The following is a 20638-nucleotide window of genomic DNA, read 5'->3' on the forward strand; positions in this document are numbered from 1 at the left end:
AGACCAGATTGCCCGGAACCCCTGCGTTCCAACGGACCCTATCGAGGGCAACGCACCCCAGCTGCAAAGCCGGTAGCCCGCGTGCGGGTGGCTTCCACCAAAGAACCAGGACCGGTCATGGAAACAACTCCCAGCGAGACATCCCATGTCACCCCTACCCCGGTTTCTTCAGTGCCTACAGCCAGGAGCGGAGGACATCACAGCGCAGACCTGCAGCAGACGGACGGCAGGAGCAAGCATCTCACCCCGGTCACAGTCGGTGACCGGCAAGCAGTTGGCTTACTTGATTCAGGAGCTGCAGTGACCCTGGTCCGACCTGATATGGTCCGGTCAGAGGAATTGATCCCAGGCCCTGGGATACAGATCACTGTGGCTGACGGAGAGCCACGTTTCCTGCAGGTGGCCCGCATTTTTTTGGATTGGGGGGTGGGCAAGGGTGTGCGGGAGGTGGGGGTTTTACCAGGTTTGGATGCTGAAATTCTTTTGGGCAATGACCTGGGACCGATGACCTGCACCTACGACCGTGTGCCCCAGCCCGCTGCAGTGGTGGCGGTTACCCGGAGCCAGACCGCGGCAATGTCGGCGGTGGCCACCCCAGTCCCCCAGCCTTTGGGACCAACGTTAGCGGAGGGCACAGAGGAGCCCAGGGAGGTAAGCCAGGATCAGTTGCAACCACAGGCTGACTTACTGTTCCCCCTTACCGTGTCCCCTTCCCCTGACAATGACATGACTGGGGGGGGGGCAGATTTAGGAGCCCAGTTTAGGGAGGCAGTGAAGGCAGACCCTACCCTGGCCGGCGTGAGACTTCGGGCGTCCGAATCTCAGGCAGGGGAGGGCACTGAGCGCTGCCTATGGCATAAGGGACTCCTATACAGAGAAGAAGGGAACCCGAGAATAGAGAAGGGATTGACCGGTAAGCGACAGCTAGTAGTACCCCAGGGGTACCGACAGCAATTGTTACGGGTAGCTCACTCTATTCCGTTAGCGGGACATCAGGGGGTCACCAGAACGCGAGCCCGGTTATTGCAGCGTTATTTCTGGCCGGGGGCATCCAGGGATGCGGCTGATTTCTGCCGCTCCTGTGATGCCTGCCAGCGAGTAGGTAAGGCGGGCGACCGTGTGAAGGCACCCCTGAGACCCCTACCGATAATAGGGGAACCCTTCCAGAAGGTAGCGATGGACCTGATAGGACCCCTCATGATTCCTAGCAGGTCAGGGAAGTGCTACATCCTCACGGTGGTGGATTTTGCCACCCGGTACCCTGAGGCGGTAGCGCTGGGCACCATAAGTGCCAAGACAGTGGCAGCAGCTTTGCTGAACATTTTTGCTAGGGTAGGTTTCCCTAGTGAGATCCTAACTGATCAGGGGTCGCAGTTCATGAGTGAACTGTTACATTGTCTCTAGGATGTCTGCGGTGTACAGCACCAGCGCACTACCCCTTACCATCCCCAAACAAACGGATTATGTGAGAGGTTTAATGGTACCCTGAAGCAGATGCTTCGGACCTTTATAGAGGCGGAGGGGAAAGACTGGGAGATTCACCTGCAGCATTTGCTGTTTGCATACCGAGAGGTACCGCAAGAATCTACAGGCTTCTCCCCCTTCGAGCTACTATATGGCCGCAGGGTACGTGGACCTCTGGACCTCTTCCGTGAGGGATGGGAGGGGGAGACTACTGCTACTGATGCTTCAGTGATCCAGTATGTAGTAGATCTCAGAGACCGGTTAGAGATGCTTATGGGGGTGGCCCAGGACCACCTCAGGGCTGCTCAGACCAAGCAGAAGCAATGGTATGACCAGCAGGCCCGTAGCAGAGAATTCATCCCAGGACAGCAGGTGCTTGTTCTCAAACCCACTCGGGAGAACAAGCTGATGGCTGCCTGGTCGGGACCGTACCCGGTTATCCGAAAGGTGAATGAGTGCAACTATGTTGTACAGGTAGCGCCTGAGAGGCACAAGACATATCACATTAATATGTTAAAGGAATACAGAGCACCGAGTATGGGAGCAGTAATGGCCATTTGTAGCCCACTGCTGGAGGATCCGGCGAGCAATGCTCTGCCTGATCTCCTAGGGGAGGCAAAGCAAGGAAACACTGTTGAGCAGGTAGAGATCGGGGCACAGTTGAGTGCTAGGCAGAAGGGAGAAGCCAGGGACATGCTAGCTCAGTATAGCGCCCTCTTCACTGACATGCCAGGGACCACACATCTCACCAAACACCCAGTACACACAGGGGACCTGCAGCCTCTGCATAAGCACGCTTATAGAGTGTCAGCAGAGGTCAAGACAAGTATGGAGAGAGAGATTGAGGAGATGCTGACCCTAGGGGTAATTACTCCGTCCCAGAGCCCTTGGGCAAGTCCAGTAGTCCTAGTGCCTAAGAAGGACAAAACCACCCGGTTTTGTGTGGACTACCGGTTGCTCAATGCTGGGACGGTGTCAGATGCTTACCCCATGCCCCGCATGGATGAGTTACTAGATGAACTCGCGGGGGCAAAGTATCTGACCACCATGGATCTGAGCAAAGGCTACTGGCAGATTCCCCTGACCCTGGAGGCTAGGGAGAAGTCAGCATTCATCACTCCAAGTGGCCTCTATGAGTTTTTGGTGATGCCATTTGGGATGAAGAATGCCCCGGCTACCTTCCAACGCCTGGTCAATAGGTTACTGGAAGGGATGCAGAGCTATGCCAGGGCTTACTTAGATGACATTGCTGTCTTTAGTAATTCCTGGGAATCCCACATAGGACATGTAGCTGCGGTGCTGGATAGAATCAGGGAGGCTGGGCTTACCTTAAAACCCACTAAGTGTATGGTAGGTATGGCAGAAGTCCTGTACTTAGGGCACAGGGTGGGTGGAGGGCATTTCAAGCCAGAGCCAGCCAAGGTAGAAGCCATAGGTCAGTGGCCTGTTCCAAAAACCAAGAAACAGGTCATGGCCTTTTTGGGCACCGCAGGGTACTACAGGAAATTTGTCCCACAGTACAGCGCCGTGGCCAAACCCCTGACTGATCTGACTAAGAAGCAACTGCCTGTGCTTATTACCTGGTCTCCTGCTGTGAAACTGCTTTCCAGGCACTGAAAGCTGCGCTTGCTGAGGCCCCCATCCTGGCTGCCCCAGATTATACCAAGCATTTTCTTATTCAGACTGATGCCTCAGACTTTGGTGTGGGGGCTGTGTTGAGCCAGGTGGGGGACGACGGCAAAGAGCACCCTGTGGTGTATCTCAGTCGCAAACTGCTCCCCAGGGAGGTGGCATATGCCACCATTGAAAAGGAGTGCTTGGCCATTGTGTGGGCACTCAAAAAGCTCCAGCCCTATGTCTATGGGAGGGCTTTCACGGTCATTACCGACCACAATCCCCTGAGCTGGCTACAGAGGGTATCAGGGGAAAATGCCAAACTGCTGAGATGGAGCTTGGCTTTGCAAGAATTTGAATTCACCATTCAGCACAAAAAGGGTAGTGAAAACAGCAATGCTGATGGACTTTCACGCCAGGACTATCCCTCTGAGACTGAATTCATTAATGGTGCCAGCAGTGCCCCACTCCCCGTCAGGGCCAGTGGGCCACAGGACACGCATTAAGAAGGGGAGGTGTAGAGGGAGAGAGGGGGTGGCCCGGTATTAAAGGGGTTGCACCCCATTTGGCCACCCCTGACCGCACCAGGGAGACAAGGGGTTAACTGGGCTGAGGTCCAGAAATGTGATGTAACCCTTGTTATGACATGTAAATGTATTTTCCCCTGTTCCATTGTAATGTCTGGTTACTCAGTGTTTGCATCACACACACACTAGAATCCATCCGGGAGCACAAGGGTTAATAATTCTTTAATGATTATAGCTCTTTGTGTAAGTTTCCCGCCTTTTCGGGCACCATTTTGCAGGTCCCCATTGGCCGCCATTAGGGCTCAATGCATTTCAATAGGAATTTGTGCTGTTTTCGTCCTGTTTCCTGTAGTGACCAGCAGGTGGCGTCCGAGAGGGAGAGCGGCGGTTTCCCATTGAAAGTCAATGGGCTCATTGACTTCAATGGAGATGCCTCGAGGTAACCTAGTTGGCTGCCGTCCAGACCGCAAACCGCAAAGCGGATACAATGTCCTTCAAAAGAGCTAAAATCACTGGGTCAAGTTCAACGTCAATTAGCGGGGAAATAAACTGTTTTAGGGCACCTAGGGATAAAATTCTTTTTGCCCCTAGTTCCTAAGCGTCCCCCCACTCGACCACCACCGGGTCCCCGAATCCTGGACCCCCGATAAGGGTCGAACCAGATAGAGCGGGTCGCGCCATAGGCTTTGCCGGCGGCGGCAGAAACGGCTCAGAAAAATGACTAAGTGAGAAATGCTGAATTTTAGGAATCCATATCTCCGGTTCCGGAGGGTTCAGCGGATCAGGGTTTGGGGTATCTGTAGCCACTGCTCCGGCATCGCTGCAGAACCATCCTTGACCCGCTTGGACCAACCCGACGGAGTATGGACCCCCTTGAAGTTCGGGACTTTTCCCATAAACTTCAATGGCAGAAAACCCCCATTGACTTCAATGGCGGCGATTTACCATTGAAAGTCTATGGCGGAGCTGCCCGTTGTTTTCAATGGGGATTTAGTGAAAAGCTGAGATTTCTTTTTCAATGGAGATTTTTGTATTAAAATGATTTAATGTGCATTGGTGTAACTCCGGTTTCTTAGGTCGTAGCAAGTCGCTTTTTGGACCATATGGTGTCCCAGTTCTGGCAATGCGAACTGGGAAGTTTGGACCTGCTAAACCTAACGGAACCGGATATTTTAATACGTTTATGTTTTATGCTTAATAGTGTATCTTAAGGTATGGACAAAGACCCAGAAGAGATTCTTTTGGGCCATAAGGTAGCAGATGGCCCTGGGGACGCCGCTATGTCTAGGATTTAAGTGCTGTTCAAAGAGTTTTATCACCCTCACTGTTTATCCGAAGCCCAAACCAGGGCAGGTCTTAAGTGTTCCAGTTAACACCTTTCAACAAAGGTTTTCCTGCCAGAACTCCAAATGGTAGACTGTCTGGCATTCCTGACGTAAATGTGGGGCTTCAGAAATGAGACCCCCAGAGTTCTACTGCGCATGTGCCAACTAGCAGGGGGGCATGGGTCAGAATGCTTTCCCACGTTAGTGAGTGGCTGGAGGTAATTGTAAACCAATCCCCTGTGCTTAAGGTTAAGAATAGAAGGAGAATGGTTTATAAACTGCTGTCCACCCATATATCCTTTGTCTTCGTTTGCTGATATGGTTACCTGATATCACCTGAATGATTTCCTCACTGCTGAAAGAAATGCTACATCATACTTCTCATTCCCCAACCCTTAAGTAAGTGTACTTCTTGTTCGTTACTGTATTATCTGTTGTGTTCACCTATATTCTAAGGAATAAATACAATTTATTATATCTTAAGCCTCGTTCAGTTCAAACCCAATTATTTTTGTGTAATATTAATAAGCCTGTGGAAGCTATCGTCACAAGGAGGTATTATAGTGTGTATTGTGGGGAGAATTAGTGTGTGTGTTGTTTGGGAGTGATATTCGGGAGGATTGTGTGTGCAGAAGGAAGAATGAGTGAGGGGGGAGTAAGGGAGCAGGATTGAATGAGAGGGGGTCATTGAGTGATAGCGGGGAGGGGAGGGAAGAGTGAGGAGAGTGGGTGTAGGAGGGAGCAGTGCAAGAGACCGTCGGGGGCAGAATACATGGTGAGAAGGGAGGCTGCCTAGAAGCATAAAAATCTACTTCACCACTGTTCTGTACTCTCTTCAATACTCTGTGTTACAGATCTCTCTGGCAAGAAATGGGGTCCAATGGCAAAGACTGCTCTAAATAAGATAGTATAAATGAACACAGAGAGAAATTCCAAAGAGTAACCCAAGAAAATACAAGTGAAATCTAATCGTAAGGTAATTAGTCCCATTAAGTGAAATACATAAAGGAATAGTCCATAAAAAAGCACAAAGGAAAAAAATAGGAGTACTTTATTGTGATGTTACATTTCAGAGAATATAAAATTATAGGAAAACAATTCCACTTTGTTCAGAAAACCAGAAAGTCTTGGTCCCAGGTGGACTGAATTTTTATTGCAAATAAGTTCCTTAATACACAAGTAAAGAATATAGTTACTTATTCTATTCTCTACTGTAAGACGTGCCACATTGCCCAATAATTGGGTACAGTGCCCAGATTGTGACCATGCACTACAGAGGTGAGATTCCCCCAACTCCAATTTGCTACACACTCCAAGAGAGATTATTGTGATCAGAGGTGGAATGAGAGGGGTGAGAAGGGTCGCTGCCCAGGGAGTAGCCTGACAGGGGGTACAGAAATCTCTTTTGGTGCATATATTGCGGAGCTGCATTGATTGACTTGTCAATCAGCTCTGCTGCCTATCCCATTGACATCATGATCCGGCACTGTGATCAGCTGCAGCGCTGACCCAGGTGTGTTAGTGCAGCACTTTACAGGGAGGGAACAGAGGTTGTGGATGACAGATGCTGGGGATAGGCCATGAGTACGGGCCAGAGTAAGGTGGAGACTTTCTGTACTCTGCATACAGGACACTGCATGCATGACAGTGTCTGTGTGTGTGTGTGTGTGTGTGTGTGTATTCCAAGTGTCAGTGTGCATAAGTAAGTGTGCTCTGTAAGTATGCCTGTGTGGCAGGTATAGGGGGGTGGTTCAGCTGGAGGAACTTATCCAGGCACAAAAGCACATAGATGCCCCAGATTATACCACCCCAAATGCTGATAATATCCTGCTGCACTTTACAGAAGATGATGCAGATGTCAGTGGGTGGTGGGTTCATTAAATCCATCCATCATATCATAGCCACACTGTGCATATGATGTACTGAATCAATCACAGGAAGACATCTCCATGGTAGGGGTAGAAGTTAACAGAATATGTCCAGCACTGTGGTGTGTAGCCCATAAATAATAATTGTGCACATTACAGAACATACTTGCAACTGCAAGATCATTTTGCTGCTTGTAGTGTTTGCTCTTGTCCTGTGCAGTGTTGTCGTAGATCCGTCTCTTCAGTGTTCACTGCAATAAAAGTAAGACATTGCATTAATATTACAGAAGTTTGGGAGCTGAAATCCCACTATGCTGCAGACATTTTCCCTTTGCATAAGATTCTTGTGATTATATCTCAATGATGATCAATAACAACTACATCATAACACAGTCGCTCAATACAAAATATGTATTTGCTATCAATGGTCATGGAGGCCAAACGTCACACAATGTACAGATATACTGCTGCGGCCGAGTTTATTCGAGCATTTGCCCGTTCTTGGCCGCAGCAGTAACCTGGCGCGCGCCGGAGGGTGCCGGGCGCACGCCGAAGCAGCGGAGGAGCGCCCTCCGATCGGGGCTTTCTCCCTTCCGCTGCCGGGTCCGTCGGGTCCCCCGGAACCCCCTGCCGCTGTCCCCCACATCGCGGGACACCAGTGCTCCCTCGGGGAGCCCTGGACGCGCGTGCAGGGGGCGCAGGCACCCGATGACGCGTGACCGTGCATCGTGATGCGCGGCACGCTGAGGGAGTGCGGCTAGCACGCCGGGGCATCCCCCGGCTTGCGGTGCTAGCCGTGCTTCAATAAAACGTGTCGGTAGTGTAGCAAGGATTATTTCTTCCTCTGGTGCATTATGATGGGATGTGTTGTAAGATTCTGCATTATTAGCATCACTGAATCTTTTGGAAACTGACTAATATTCTATGTTTTAATGCAATATTATGGATGATCAGCCGGTAAAATAAAGCTTACTGTATCTGTAGCCATGCTCTACCCATGATGTGCTGAATCAATGACTGCAGAGTGATTCAGAGTGGTAAACATGACTGGAACGCATCTCTGAATAATGGGCAGCAAAGCAGTGCAGAATAGGAGGTGAAAGTATTTAAAATGGAAGACCCTTAGCAGCTGTGTGGGGAGTAGACAGTACAGACTGACCAAGTAAATGGTAAAAGGAGTAACTTCAACATTACTTGGCTTTGTTCTCCACATTGAAGCTTTCCTCCTCTTTAAATCACTAATACTGATGCCATGTGTAACCTGTACTGAGAGTTATATAATCTACTGGCCTAGATGAAACCATATGATGCAAACAGGTTCCATCCCACTCGATTCATAGAATTGAACCACCTCAACCTTTCATAACAATCACATAGAACCGCAGCAGTGCGCTACTGCACATGTTCTTGTTATGAATGGTAGTAGATGTGGTCCTTGGGTCAAAACTTCATACAGCAGCCACACTCTACTCATGATGTATTGAATCAACAAAAACCTGCATGGTACAGATCACAGGAAGGGTAGAGTAGAGGTGAATATGTCCAATGCGAAACCCTTAGCAGCTGGATTGTGTGGAGTCAATAAAACGACAAATACTAAATGAGAAATATACACATTGCTTATCTGTCTCTGTGTAGTCATTTTCCTCCTCTTCAACTGTCCTTCAAAATTTCTCTTCTGCCAGAAAAGAAACACATGGCATCCCCCGGCTTGCGGTGCTAGCCGTGCTTCAATAAAACGTGTCGGTAGTGTAGCAAGGATTATTTCTTCCTCTGGTGCATTATGATGGGATGTGTTGTAAGATTCTGCATTATTAGCATCACTGAATCTTTTGGAAACTGAGTAATATTCTATGTTTTAATGCAATATTATGGATGATCAGCCGGTAAAATAAAGCTTACTGTATCTGTAGCCATGCTCTACCCATGATGTGCTGAATCAATGACTGCAGAGTGATTCAGAGTGGTAAACATGACTGGAACTCATCTCTGAATAGAGGACAGAACAGCAGTGCAGAGTAGGAGGTGAATGTATCTCAAATGGAAGACTTAGTAGCTGTGTGGGGAGTAGACAGTACAGACTGATCAAATAAATAGTTAAAGGAGTATCTTCAACATTACTTGGCTTTGTTATCAACATTGAAGTTTCTCTTGTTTTTTCTGTTCTTTAAATCACTACTACTGATGCCATGTGTAACCTGTACTGAGAGATATACTCTACTGGCCTAGATGAAACCATATGATGCAAACAGGATTCATCCCACTCCAGATTCATATGATTGCACCACTTCAACCTTTAATAAAACACATAGAACTACAGCAGTGCGCTACTGCACATGTTCTTGTTATGAATGGTAGTAGATGTGGTCCTTGGGTCAATACTTCATACAGCAGCCACACTCTACTCATGATGTATTGAATCAACAAAAACCTGCATGGTACAGATCACAGGAAGGGTAGAGTAGAGGGGAATATGTCCAATGCGAAACCCTTAGCAGCTGGATTGTGTGGAGTCAACAAAACGACAAATACTAAATGAGAAATATACACATTGCTTATCTGTCTCTGTGTAGTCATTTTCCTCCTCTTCAACTGTCTTTCAAAATTTCTCTTCTGACAGAAAAGAAACACATGGCTTCAATATTCACTGTTCTTCCCTCCTGAAATAAAAGTTAAGCATTGCATGGTTATGATCATACATACAATGAACCTTGCGCCAAACCATGTGATCCAAAGTAAATCCACCTCCCTCCCATAGCTATGTTCCTTCTAGAGCTTCTACCACACAAGTCATTAATGTTCGTGACACTGTACTGCAGTCACAGTCTGCACACAAAGTACTGAATCAATTACATCACACTGAAAAGGCAGTCTACATGATGCAATAGTTAACCATAATAACTCTGTCATGCAAATGCAAATGACAGGAAAACCTATATGTATATCATTAGGGGAGAGGGGAAAAATAATTAAAAAATAAGTGCGACAAATAAAAACAGATTATAGGAAAGTAAATCCTTGCCCTGGGAACTTTACAATCTAAGAGAAATGTTAGAAGACTTAAAGAGAGGCAGCAGTTGGGGGAAGAAGTGCAGTAGATGACAATGCTTGTCCTTAATGGTGGGTACAATTAGTAGAAAGCACATCTTGGGAACAATAGTTGTTAGCAGTGACTGTGGGTGTGGGACAGTAGCCACGAGTCAAAGTTTTTTAAATGCTTGATTTAAGTCGTGAATTTTAAGATTGGTCTTACATGTGGGTGGAAGAGGTTATGTTGGCATATACTGAGTGTGAGGAAGTTTCACATGTACGGTGCAGTGATGGAAAATGGTTTCAGGCAAGTGAGAGAACAGTAGAGGTGAAAGAAGTTTACAGGAGACAGTTATGGTTATAGTGCAAGAGACAAGCAAGGGCATAACGAGAGATCAAAGATGATATGCAAGAAGGAGCAGATTAATGGAGAGCCTTCACAAAAAGGTAAGGAGGAGAACTTTGTAGGTGATACAAAAACTTGATGGGATGCCAGGACAGGGATTTAAGGAGATGAGCAGAGACTGTTGTGGGAGAAAGTGAGATAATTCAAGCAGCAGAGTTTTGCATAGGAGAAAGTTGTGAAGCATGGAGGCCTGTTAGTAGTATGTTAAAATAACCTATAGGATAACAGTATACATTTTAGTTTTAGCAGTACACTGGCGACACACTTTATTCGAGCTCGGCTAGTCCCACGAATACGGGTATACCCGGGTGTATTGAGGTTTGTGACTGTTTTCTGCCCGAGTGCATTGAGTTATTTTCCGGCAGGGATTGAAGCATTTTATTCCCGTTGGCTGCAATACTGCACAGTACATATATATATACTGCATTACAATTCATGAATTTATGCCATCTGGTAGACACGCGAAGCATTGCAGCCTATTAAATCCTAATCATTATCATTTAACAGATCAGCCGCCATCAGCCAGGCATGAACCCAGGCTGGGAAGGCAAATGCAACGGGGCTTGTCAGAGGTGAGGAGCGGCGCATTCTAGGTATCTGCCAGGTACATACCGGGTATTTGCTCGAATAAAGTGTGTCGGTGCAGTAGGTTGAGAGGGGAAAGGGAAGATCTTGGCAATATTACAGAGAAAGAGGCAACACATTTTACCCATAGCCGTGCATGTGAATGGAGATGGAATTGAAGAGCCAAATGTTACTCCTATGCAACATATTTGATGACAAGATAGATGGTAGTACTGTTTACTGTGATGGAGAAAGGGGATAATATGAGCCCAGTGTTAGACATTAAGTTTAAGGCAGTGGAGTGCCATCCATGAGCATATAGCCAGGAGACAACCCAAGAGTAGGGACTGGATTGCAGGAGTGAGAACAGGGGTGGATAGATTTGTGTGTGTATCATCTGCATAGAGATTATATCTAAGGCCAAAAGCATTGATGAAGTCACCAAATGATAGTATGTAGAGAGAAAGAGAGATCTCAGAACAGAGCCCTGATGTATACCCACAGACAGATCAATAGAAGACGAAGACATGTTAGCAACAGAGATGGAGAATGTGTGACATGAAAGTTATGATGAAAACCAGGATAGAACTGTGTTACTGATACCAAGAGAGAGTTTAGAATATGAAGGAGGAGAGTGATTGAGAGCATCAAACGCAGCCGATAGATCAAGTAGGATTAGTAGGGAAAAACCTTGGGAATTAGCTTTAAGCACAGTCTGTAGAACGTGCTGTACGAAAGGCAGGTTGTAAAGGATCCAGGAGGGCATGTGATTTAAGAATGTTGACACTAGCAATTAGAAGGCAAACAGCATGAGGGATACAGAGCGGTAGTTAGTAAGGCACATAGGGTGTAGTTTGTTTCTGACAAAAGGGTGACCGCTACAGGCTTAAAGTAAGAGGGCAAAAATCCAGAGAATAGGGAGAAATTGAAGATGTGGGTGAGAGTGGGGACTAAGAGATGCAGTAAGGTGTGAGGGGATACGATCTAGAGGGCATGTGGTAGAGGGAGAATAGAAGATGATTAGCTTCCAGCTCTGTAAGAGAAGAAAAGGAGTCAAGTGCAGAAGGAGATTTGGGTAGAAGGAGAGAAGGGGGAAGGGACAGAAGGAATCTCCTTTTGGGTGGCATCCACCTTGCCTCTGAAGTAGTCAAATGCTTGAGGAGAAGTGAAGGAAGGATGGCAAGTGGGAGGAGAAGGTCAGTGGAGGGAGTCAAATACAGAGAAAAAAAACAGCGTAAATTAAATTTGAGTGTTGATGAGTGTGGAAAAAAGTAGTGTATTTAGCCCTAGAGAGCAGCTTTATACAGGACAGGAGACATTTTTACTGTAGAAAAATCAAACAAAGTGTGAGATTTCCTCCATAGGTATTAAGAACAGCAAGTGGAAGTGTGATGAGTGTGTTTGGGAATTTAGCCAAAGGTGTGGGTTAGAGGGATGAGTGTGTCAGAGCCTATAGGGGGCATATAGATAGGAGGATAGCATTGTAAGAGTTAATAAGATTGTTAGTTTAAGCAGAAAGAGAGAGAGAGAAGAGAGAAGAGAGGTTAGAGTAGATGTCAGAGGAGAGTTTAATTAAGCAGAGGCAAATCAGTGGGACAGGTAAGATGTGGTGAGGGGAATGACTGATTGTGACTGATGAGAGCAGAAGAGGTTATGTACAACTAGAGCCTTGTTAGTAAGAGTGGACATTCCAGAGGGCACAGGAGAAGGGAAGAGAAAAGTAAGGAAAGGAATGTGGATTACATTAGATAGGTTAACACTCTTAGTAGGGAGGCCTGATGTGTATATGAGCCGGTCCAAGATTATAAGAGATATCCCCCAACATCAGCGAGCATAGAAGGAGACACAGAGATAGGTGTAGAGAGAGACAGAGATAGGGATATGTAGAGAGAGAGAGAGGCGTCAAGAGAATGAGACAGATAGGCGTAGAGAGAGGAGACATAGAGAGAGGGGGCTTTGAGAGGGGGGCGTAGAGAATGAGGGAAGGTGGAAGAGAATAGGATGTGCAGGAGTGCATTTCATTGAGCAGTGCAGAAATAGCTGCAATAGAGGTCTGTACAAATGGTGCTGTGTGTAGACACATGCAAAGGTAGGGGAAGGAAAGTGTATAGAACATGTGGATAAAAGCAGGAGTGTGGAAGTTAGAGAAATTAGAAAAGTTTTACAGAGGAGTGAGGAAACAGTAAACAGAAAGAACAAGAGAGAGGTTACATTGGGATGACGTGCTGTGGTAGAGAGAAATGCTAGGAGAGAGCCTCCAGATATTAGAGGACATGAATTGAGAGAGCAAATGTATAAATCAAAACCGGAGGGGGAGGTATAGCACGAAAGCTTGCACAGCAGTTGATGAAGATTATAGTCTTAAAGTTGCGTGTACCTGTCAGGGCACTCAAGAAGGTCAATGCTCACAAGTGCAGAGTTCATGAAGAAATGCTGAATCCAGTTCCCCTCCAATTTAATTTTAATATAACTTTTTCATTCTTCATTACTGCAAAAAGCAAACAAAACAAAACCACATTGCATTACTATTTTCAAAATGGATTGAATGACATATTCAACAGTAACTGTGTGATGCCAATATTCCCTTCTCACTCGTAGGCCAGTACGGTCAGGTACCCAGTACTGATAAAACAATAAGTGCCCGTACTAAGTACCAATATGAATTATAAGGAAATGTAAAATCTCCAGGTCTCTCTCCATCTCTGCAACAGATATATGGATAAGCCCATATTAAGGCATCACGTGACCGGAGCCGTCACTGACTGGGTATACGCAAAGATGCAGGGAGATGCAAAGAAAGGGAGGGAGAGAGACAGGGAGAAGATGGGAAATGGAGGGAGGCACGGATGGCAGGCCTCTCTCTTTCACTGGTGCATGCAAGGAGCTGGTCCCAACATCCACAAAGTGTGTGTGTATTATTGGTTGTGTTTTATGGCGGTAGGAGGATAGTGTGTATATTGTGTGTGTGTGGGAGTATTATATTGTGTGTAGGGTATTATAGTGTGTATATTATGTTGAGGTGCAGAGGAGAGTGTTAGATTGGGTATCTTGTGTTAGGGGGTATTGTGTATATTGTGTTTAAGACTATAATATTATTGGGGAGATTATTATTGAGGAGGTATTAAAGTGTGTATTGTGGGGAGTATTAGTGTATGTATTATTTGTGGGTGACAGATGCTGTGGGTAGGCCAAGAGTACGGGCCAGACTAAGGTGGAGACTTTCTGTACTCTGCATACAGGACTCTACATGCACTGCAGAGGTGAAATTCCCCCAACTCCAATTTGCTACACTCTCCAAGAGAGAATATTGTGATCAGAGGTGGAAGATGAGCAGGGTCACTGCCCAGGGAGTAGCCTGTCAGGGGGCATGGAAATCTCTTTTGGTGCGTATGTTGCCACGTGGCATTGATTGACCGGTCAATTAGCACTGCTTCCTATCACAGTGACATGATCCGGTGCTGTGATCGGTTGTAGCGCTGACCAAGGTGTGTTAGTGCAGCAATTTACAGGGAGGGAACAGAGGTTGTGGGTGACAGATGCTGGGGGTAGGCCAAGAGTACGGGCCAGAGCAAGGTGGAGATATTCTGTACTCTGCATGCCCATCCTGCATACCCAGGACTCTGCATGCATGCCAGTGGCTGTGGGGTGTGTGTGTGTAGGTATGCCAAGTGTCAGTGTGCATAAGTAAGTGTGCTGTGTGTGTAAGTAAGTTTGCCTGTGTGGCAGGAGGTGTAGGGGGGTGGGGGGCGGGGGGCGGTTCAGCTGGAGGACTTTACCCAGCACAAAAGCACATAGATGCCTCTGATTATATCACCCCAAATGCTGATAATATCCTGCTGTAGATGCACTTTACAGAAGATGATACAGATGTCATCAGTGTTTGGTGGGTTCATTAAATCAATCCATCATATAATAGCCACACTGTGCATATGATGTACTGAATCAGTAACACCAATCACAGGAAGACATCTCCATGGTAGGGGTAGTGTTGAAGTTAACAAAATATGTCCAGCACTGTGGTGTGGAGCCCATACATAATAATTGTGCACATTACCAGAACAACATATTGTCAACTGCATGATCATTTTGCTGCTTGTAGTGTATACTCTTGTCCTGTGCAGTGTTGTAGTAGATCCGTCTCTTCGGTGTTCACTGCAATAAAAGTAAGACATTGCATTAATATTACAGAAGTTTGGGGGCTGAAATCCCACTATGCTAATGACAGTTTCCCTTTGCATAAGATTCTTGTGATTATATCTCAATGATGATCAATAACAACTACATCATAACACAGCTGCTCTATACAGAATATGTATTTGCCATCAATGGTCATGGAGGCAATATGTCACACAATGTACATATATAGCAAGGATTATTTCTTCCTCTGGTGTATTATGATGGGAGGGTGAGATTCTGCATTATCAGCATCAGTAAATCTGTAGGAAACTGAGTGATATTCTATTTTTTTATGCAATATTAGGGTAAAATAAAGCTTGCTGTATCTATAGCCATGCTCTACCCATGATGTGCTGAATCAATGACTGCAGAGCGATTTAGAGTGGTAAACATGACTTGAACTCATCTCTGAATAGAGGGTAGCACAGTAGTGCAGAGTAGAAGGTGAATGTATCTCAAATGGAAACCCTTAGCAGCTGTGTGGGGAGTAGACAGTACAGACTGACCAAGTAAATAGTAAAAAGTAGTAACTTCAACATTACTTGGTTTTGTTCTCCACTCCTGTTTTTCTGTTCTTTAAATCACTAATACTGATGCCATATGTAACCTGTACTGAGAGTTATATACTCTACTGGCCTAGATCAAATTAAATGATGCAAACAGGATCCCTCCCACTCAAGATTCATATGATTGCACCACCTCAACCTTTCATAACAATAACATAGAACTGCAGCAGTGCGCTACTGCACATGTTCTTGTTATGAATGGTAGTAGATGTGGTCCTTGGGTCAGTACTTCATACTGTAGCCACACTCTATTCATGATGTATTGAATCAACAAAAATCTGCATGGTACAGATCACAGGAAGGGGTGGAGTAGAGGTGAATATGTCCAATGCGAAACCCTTAGCAGCTGGATTTTTTGGAGTCAATAAAACGACAAATACTAAATGAGAAATATACACATTGCTTATCTGTCTCTGTGTAGTCATTTTCCTCCTCTTCAACTGTCCTTCAATTTTCTATTTTGCAAGAAAATGAACACATGGCTTCAATATTCACTTCTGTTCTGCAGTCTTTCCTCTTGAAATAAAAAAGTTAAGCATTGCATTATTATTATTATAATTATTATTGACGATACATACAATGAACCTTGCTCCAAACCATGTGATACAAAGCAAATCCACCTCCCTCCCACAGCTGTGCTCCTTCTAGAGCTTCTACCACACAAGTTATTCATGTCAGTGAAACTGTACTGCAGTCCCGGTCTGCACACAATCTACTGAATCAATGACATCACACTGTGTCACACAATGTCATGCTAACGACAGGAAACAATCTTTGTATATATCTTTGTATATATAATAATAATAATAATAATAATAATAATAAAAAAAATAAGACAGGACAGACACTCCTACATTGCAATCAATAGAAAATAACTGGGACAGGCACTTCAAGGATGCATACGGTCCCGGATAAACTGTAGCTACCTATACACGTGTGCCTTGTCTCTAGACTCTGCATATATCTCTATTTATATACCACCCATTGTGTACTCAGCGCTTTACAAGAGAGACCAAAAAGTACAGGAAATTATTATACAATAAGTTCAACAAACAAAAACAGACAATAGGAAAGTAAATCCCTGTCCTGGGTAGTTTACAATCTAAGAGAAATGTAAGGAGACTTACAGAGAGACAACAGGTGGGGGAACAAGTGCAGTAGATGACAATGCTTGTCCTTAATGGTGGGTACTTGTAGTATAAAGCACTTCTTGGGAACAATAGTTAGTGACTGAATGAGTGACAGTAGCAACGAGTAAAAGCTATTGAAATGCTTCATTTAAGTTGTGAATTTTAAGGTTGATCTTAAATGTGGGTGGAAGAGGGTATGTTGGCATATACTGAGTGTGTGTGAGTTTCACAGGTAAATTGATGGGAAAGGGTTTCAGGCAAGAGAGCGAGTGCGCAGTAGAGGTGTAAGAAGTATAATGGAGACAGTTATTAGTAGAGCTTAGGAGACGAGGAAGGGCATAACGAGACCAAAGATGATATGTAGGAAGGAGCAGATGAATAGAGAATAGTGTTGGACTGGGTCCTCAACTATAAAAAAATGGGTAACGGGTACCCGGCCAAAATGAAAGGTTCTACCCGGTCGGGTACACGGTTTGGCACTTACCTTCCGGGTGGCGGTGACATCTAGGATCAGCAGCAGTCCTGTGACGGTGGCAGCATCTGTGGTGTCTTCAGCCGGCGGGGGAGCTGCAGGCTCACAGACACAGCTTACCTGCTTCGGTGCTGTGGAAGTGATTCCTGCAGCTCCCCCCGCCAGGTGAAGACACCTCTGATGCTGCCAACATCAGAGGACTGCTGCTGCTGATCCTAGATGTCTTAGGAAAGGTAAGTATAAAAGATTATTTCCAGCTGCCCTGACATTACCCGACGCCGGGTATTACCCGGCCAAGTCCACTTCTCAGTGGCCGGTTTCGAGTAATGTCCGGGTAGCTGGAAATGTGTCGGGTAACGCCGGGTACTCGGTACACCACTAATAGAGAACCTTAACAAAAAGGTAAGGAGGAGAACTTTGTAGGTGATCTGAAACTTGATGGGAAGCAAGGAGAGGGATTTAAGGAGGAGGAGGAGATGAGCAGATACTGTTGTGGGAGAAAGGGAAATTATTCAAGCAGCAGAGTTTTGGATAGATTGCAAATGAGAAAGTTGTGAAGCAGGGAGCCCTGTTAGCAGTATGTTAACCCATACGACAAGGGCATGCATTGGCGTTTTAGCAGTAGATTGACAGAGAAAAGGGCAAATCTTGGAAATATTACAGAGAAAGAATCGACAAACTTTAGCCAGTGTCGTGAATGAAGATGGAAAGGGAAGAGTCAAATGTTACTCCTAGGCAATGTGCTTTCATGACAGGATGATGGTAGTACTGTTTACTGCGATGGAGAAAGGTGATATTAGGCCAGATTTAGGGGGAAATATGAGGAGCTCAGTTTTAGACATTAGGTTTAAGGCAGAAGAGTGTCATCCATGGAGGATATAGCCAGGAGGCAACCCGAAACTAGGGACTAAATTGCAGGAGTGACGGTAGGGTGGATAGGTGTGTGTATCATCTGCATAGAGATGATATCAAGGGCCAAAATAGTTGATAAGGTCAACTAGTGATAGTATGTAGTGAGAGAGGTCCCAGAACAGAGTCCTGAGGTATACCAACAGACAAAACAACAGGAGACAAAGACACGTTAGCAACAGAGATGGAGAATGTGTGATGGAGAAGTATGATGAAAACAAGGATATAAGTTTGCTGCGGATACGAAGAAAGAGTTTAGAATATGAATGAGAAGAGTGATTGACAGTATCAAAAGCAGAAGAGAGATCAAGCAGGATTAGTAAGTAAGATGGACCTTGGGAATTTTCTTTATGTACATAATTTTTTACATTGGGAAAAGCAGATTGTGAAGGGCCCAGAGGAGCATGTGATTTAAGAATGTTGTTCAAACGGGAGATCACAAGACGTTCTAGCAATTAGGAGGCAAATGGTAGGAAGGATACAGGGCGATAGTTAGAAATTCACACAAGGTCAAGGTTATTTTTGAGAATAGGGGTGACCACTGCATGCTTAAAAGGAAGAGTTGAAAGAGCCAAAGGATATGGAGGAATTGAAGATGTGGGTGAGAGTGAGAATATAGGATTGAGAGGGCATGTGGTAGAGGGAGAAGAGAAGATCAGGTTCCAGCTTTGTGACAGGAGAAAAGGAGTCAAGAGTGCAATGAGATCTAGATAGAAAAAGAGAGAGGGGGAAGGGAGAGAACGAATCTACTTGTGGATGGCATCCACCTTGCCTCAAGTGAGCAAAGGCTTGAGGAGAAATAAAGGATGGATGTTAAGTGGGAGGAGAAAGTCAGTGGTGGGACTCAAATACATAGAAGACAGTGTGAATGAAATTGGAGTGTTGATGAGTGAGGAAAAAGTAGTGTTTGACCTTAAAAAAAGGAGCAGAGTTTTACAGAACAGGACAAAGGTTTAGTGTAGAAAATCAGACTGTGAGATTTCCTCCATAGGTGTTAAGAGCAGCAGTGTGATGTGATGAAGTGTGATGAGAGCGTGCTTGTGAATTTAACCAATGCATGGGTTAGGCTGTGTCTATAGTAAGCACGCAACAGAAGGCAAAGTTAGCGCATGCCTGTCGCTCCAGCAATCCCTGCACTGAGGTCCGAGGCGACGGGGAGGCCCTGCATCGCTCGCACGCACTGTGGACGACCAAGCGTGTGCCCATGATAATCACGGCCTTAGAGGGATGAGTGTGTCAGAGCCTAGAAGGGGCATATAGATGATGGAGGAGGGAGGAGGAGGGAGGAGGAGGAGGTGCTAGCATTGTAAAAGTTAACAAGATAGTTAGTTTAAGCAGAAAGTGAGGAGAGGTTAGAGATAAGGGTAGATGTCAGAGGAGAGAGTTCAATTAAGCTGAGGTATCGAGTAGGACAGGGGTGAGGGGAATGAGAGGTGGTGGATGATGAGAGCAGAAGAGGTCATGTACAAATAGACCATGTTAGTCGTAGAGCAGACATTCCAGAGGGCACGTGAGAAGGGAAGAGAAAAGTGAGACAAGGAATGTGGATTACATTAGATGGGTTACTACGCTTAGCAGGGAGGTGGAGAGAGAGGCAAGAGGCAGAGGGTGATGTAGGGGTAGAGGAAGAGATGTTGCATGTACCTTGTCAGAACATTAAAGAACGTCAATTCACACTGGTGCAGAGTTGAGGATGAAATGCTGAATCCAGTTCACGTCCAATTCAATTTTAACAGAACTTTTTCATTCTTCATTACTGCAAAAAAAAAAGTAAAAAACAATGCATTACTATTTTCAAAATGGATTGAATTCCCCCAACAATGACTATGTGTTACCAATATATCCCTCTCAGTCCCACTGCAGCACATACTGTACCAGTGTGAAAGTAAGAAGGTACACAGTACCGGTAAAACAATATGTGCCGGTACTATGCACCATATGAATTATAAGAGGATGTAAATCTCCCAGTCTCTCTCCATATCCGCAACAGAGTGGGCTCCGGTCAGTGGCATGGATGCCCATATATGGATATGCTCATATTTGGGCATCCCATGTCACTGACCGGAGCCGGCTCTGAGTATAGGGATATATGCGGAGATGCAGAGGTGCAAGGAAATGGGAGGAGGCACGGTGAGAAACAGGGAGAGACCACAGGAAGATAGAGGGCAACAACTTCCACAAGGTACGTCTATGTGTATAATTGTTTGTATTTTGTGCAGAGGGGGTAATTTCAGATAAAATACAATTCTCCACCCTCTACGAAACAATTCCACTTTGTTCAGTAAGCCAGAAAGTCTTGGTCCCATGTGGACTGAATTTTAATGCAAATTAGGTCCTTAATACACAAGTAAAGAATAAAGTTACTTATTCTCTACTGTAAGAAGTGCCACATTGCCCACTATTTGGGTCCTGTGCCCAGATTGTGACCATGCATGGCAGAGGTGAGATTCCCCCAACTCCAATTTGCTACACTCTCCAAGAGAGATAATTGTGATCAGAGGTGGAACTAGGGGAGGGTGTGAGCAGGGTCACTGCCCAGGGAGTAACCTGACTGGGGGCACGGAAATCTCATTTAGTGCATATGTTG

General features: G+C 45.6%; 1 long non-coding RNA gene across 2 annotated transcripts; it reads right to left on the reverse strand.

Moving 5' to 3' along the window:
* Positions 1 to 5963: 5963 nt before the first annotated feature.
* LOC142476398 (uncharacterized) lies at positions 5964 to 19805 on the reverse strand. 2 transcript variants are annotated; one of them, XR_012791648.1, is made up of 6 exons: positions 19696 to 19805; positions 15939 to 16056; positions 14853 to 14950; positions 13176 to 13286; positions 7772 to 9458; positions 5964 to 7049 (listed from the first exon to the last, which is right to left on the reverse strand). It is a non-coding gene; the product is annotated as an uncharacterized LOC142476398 (long non-coding RNA). The 2 variants fall into 2 exon arrangements; XR_012791647.1 differs by having other exon boundaries at positions 5964 to 9458.
* Between the last annotated feature and the right edge of the window lie 833 nt (positions 19806 to 20638).

The sequence above is a fragment of the Ascaphus truei genome, unplaced genomic scaffold (genome assembly GCF_040206685.1).
Source record: "Ascaphus truei isolate aAscTru1 unplaced genomic scaffold, aAscTru1.hap1 HAP1_SCAFFOLD_1574, whole genome shotgun sequence".
Taxonomy (NCBI): Eukaryota; Metazoa; Chordata; class Amphibia; order Anura; family Ascaphidae; genus Ascaphus; species Ascaphus truei.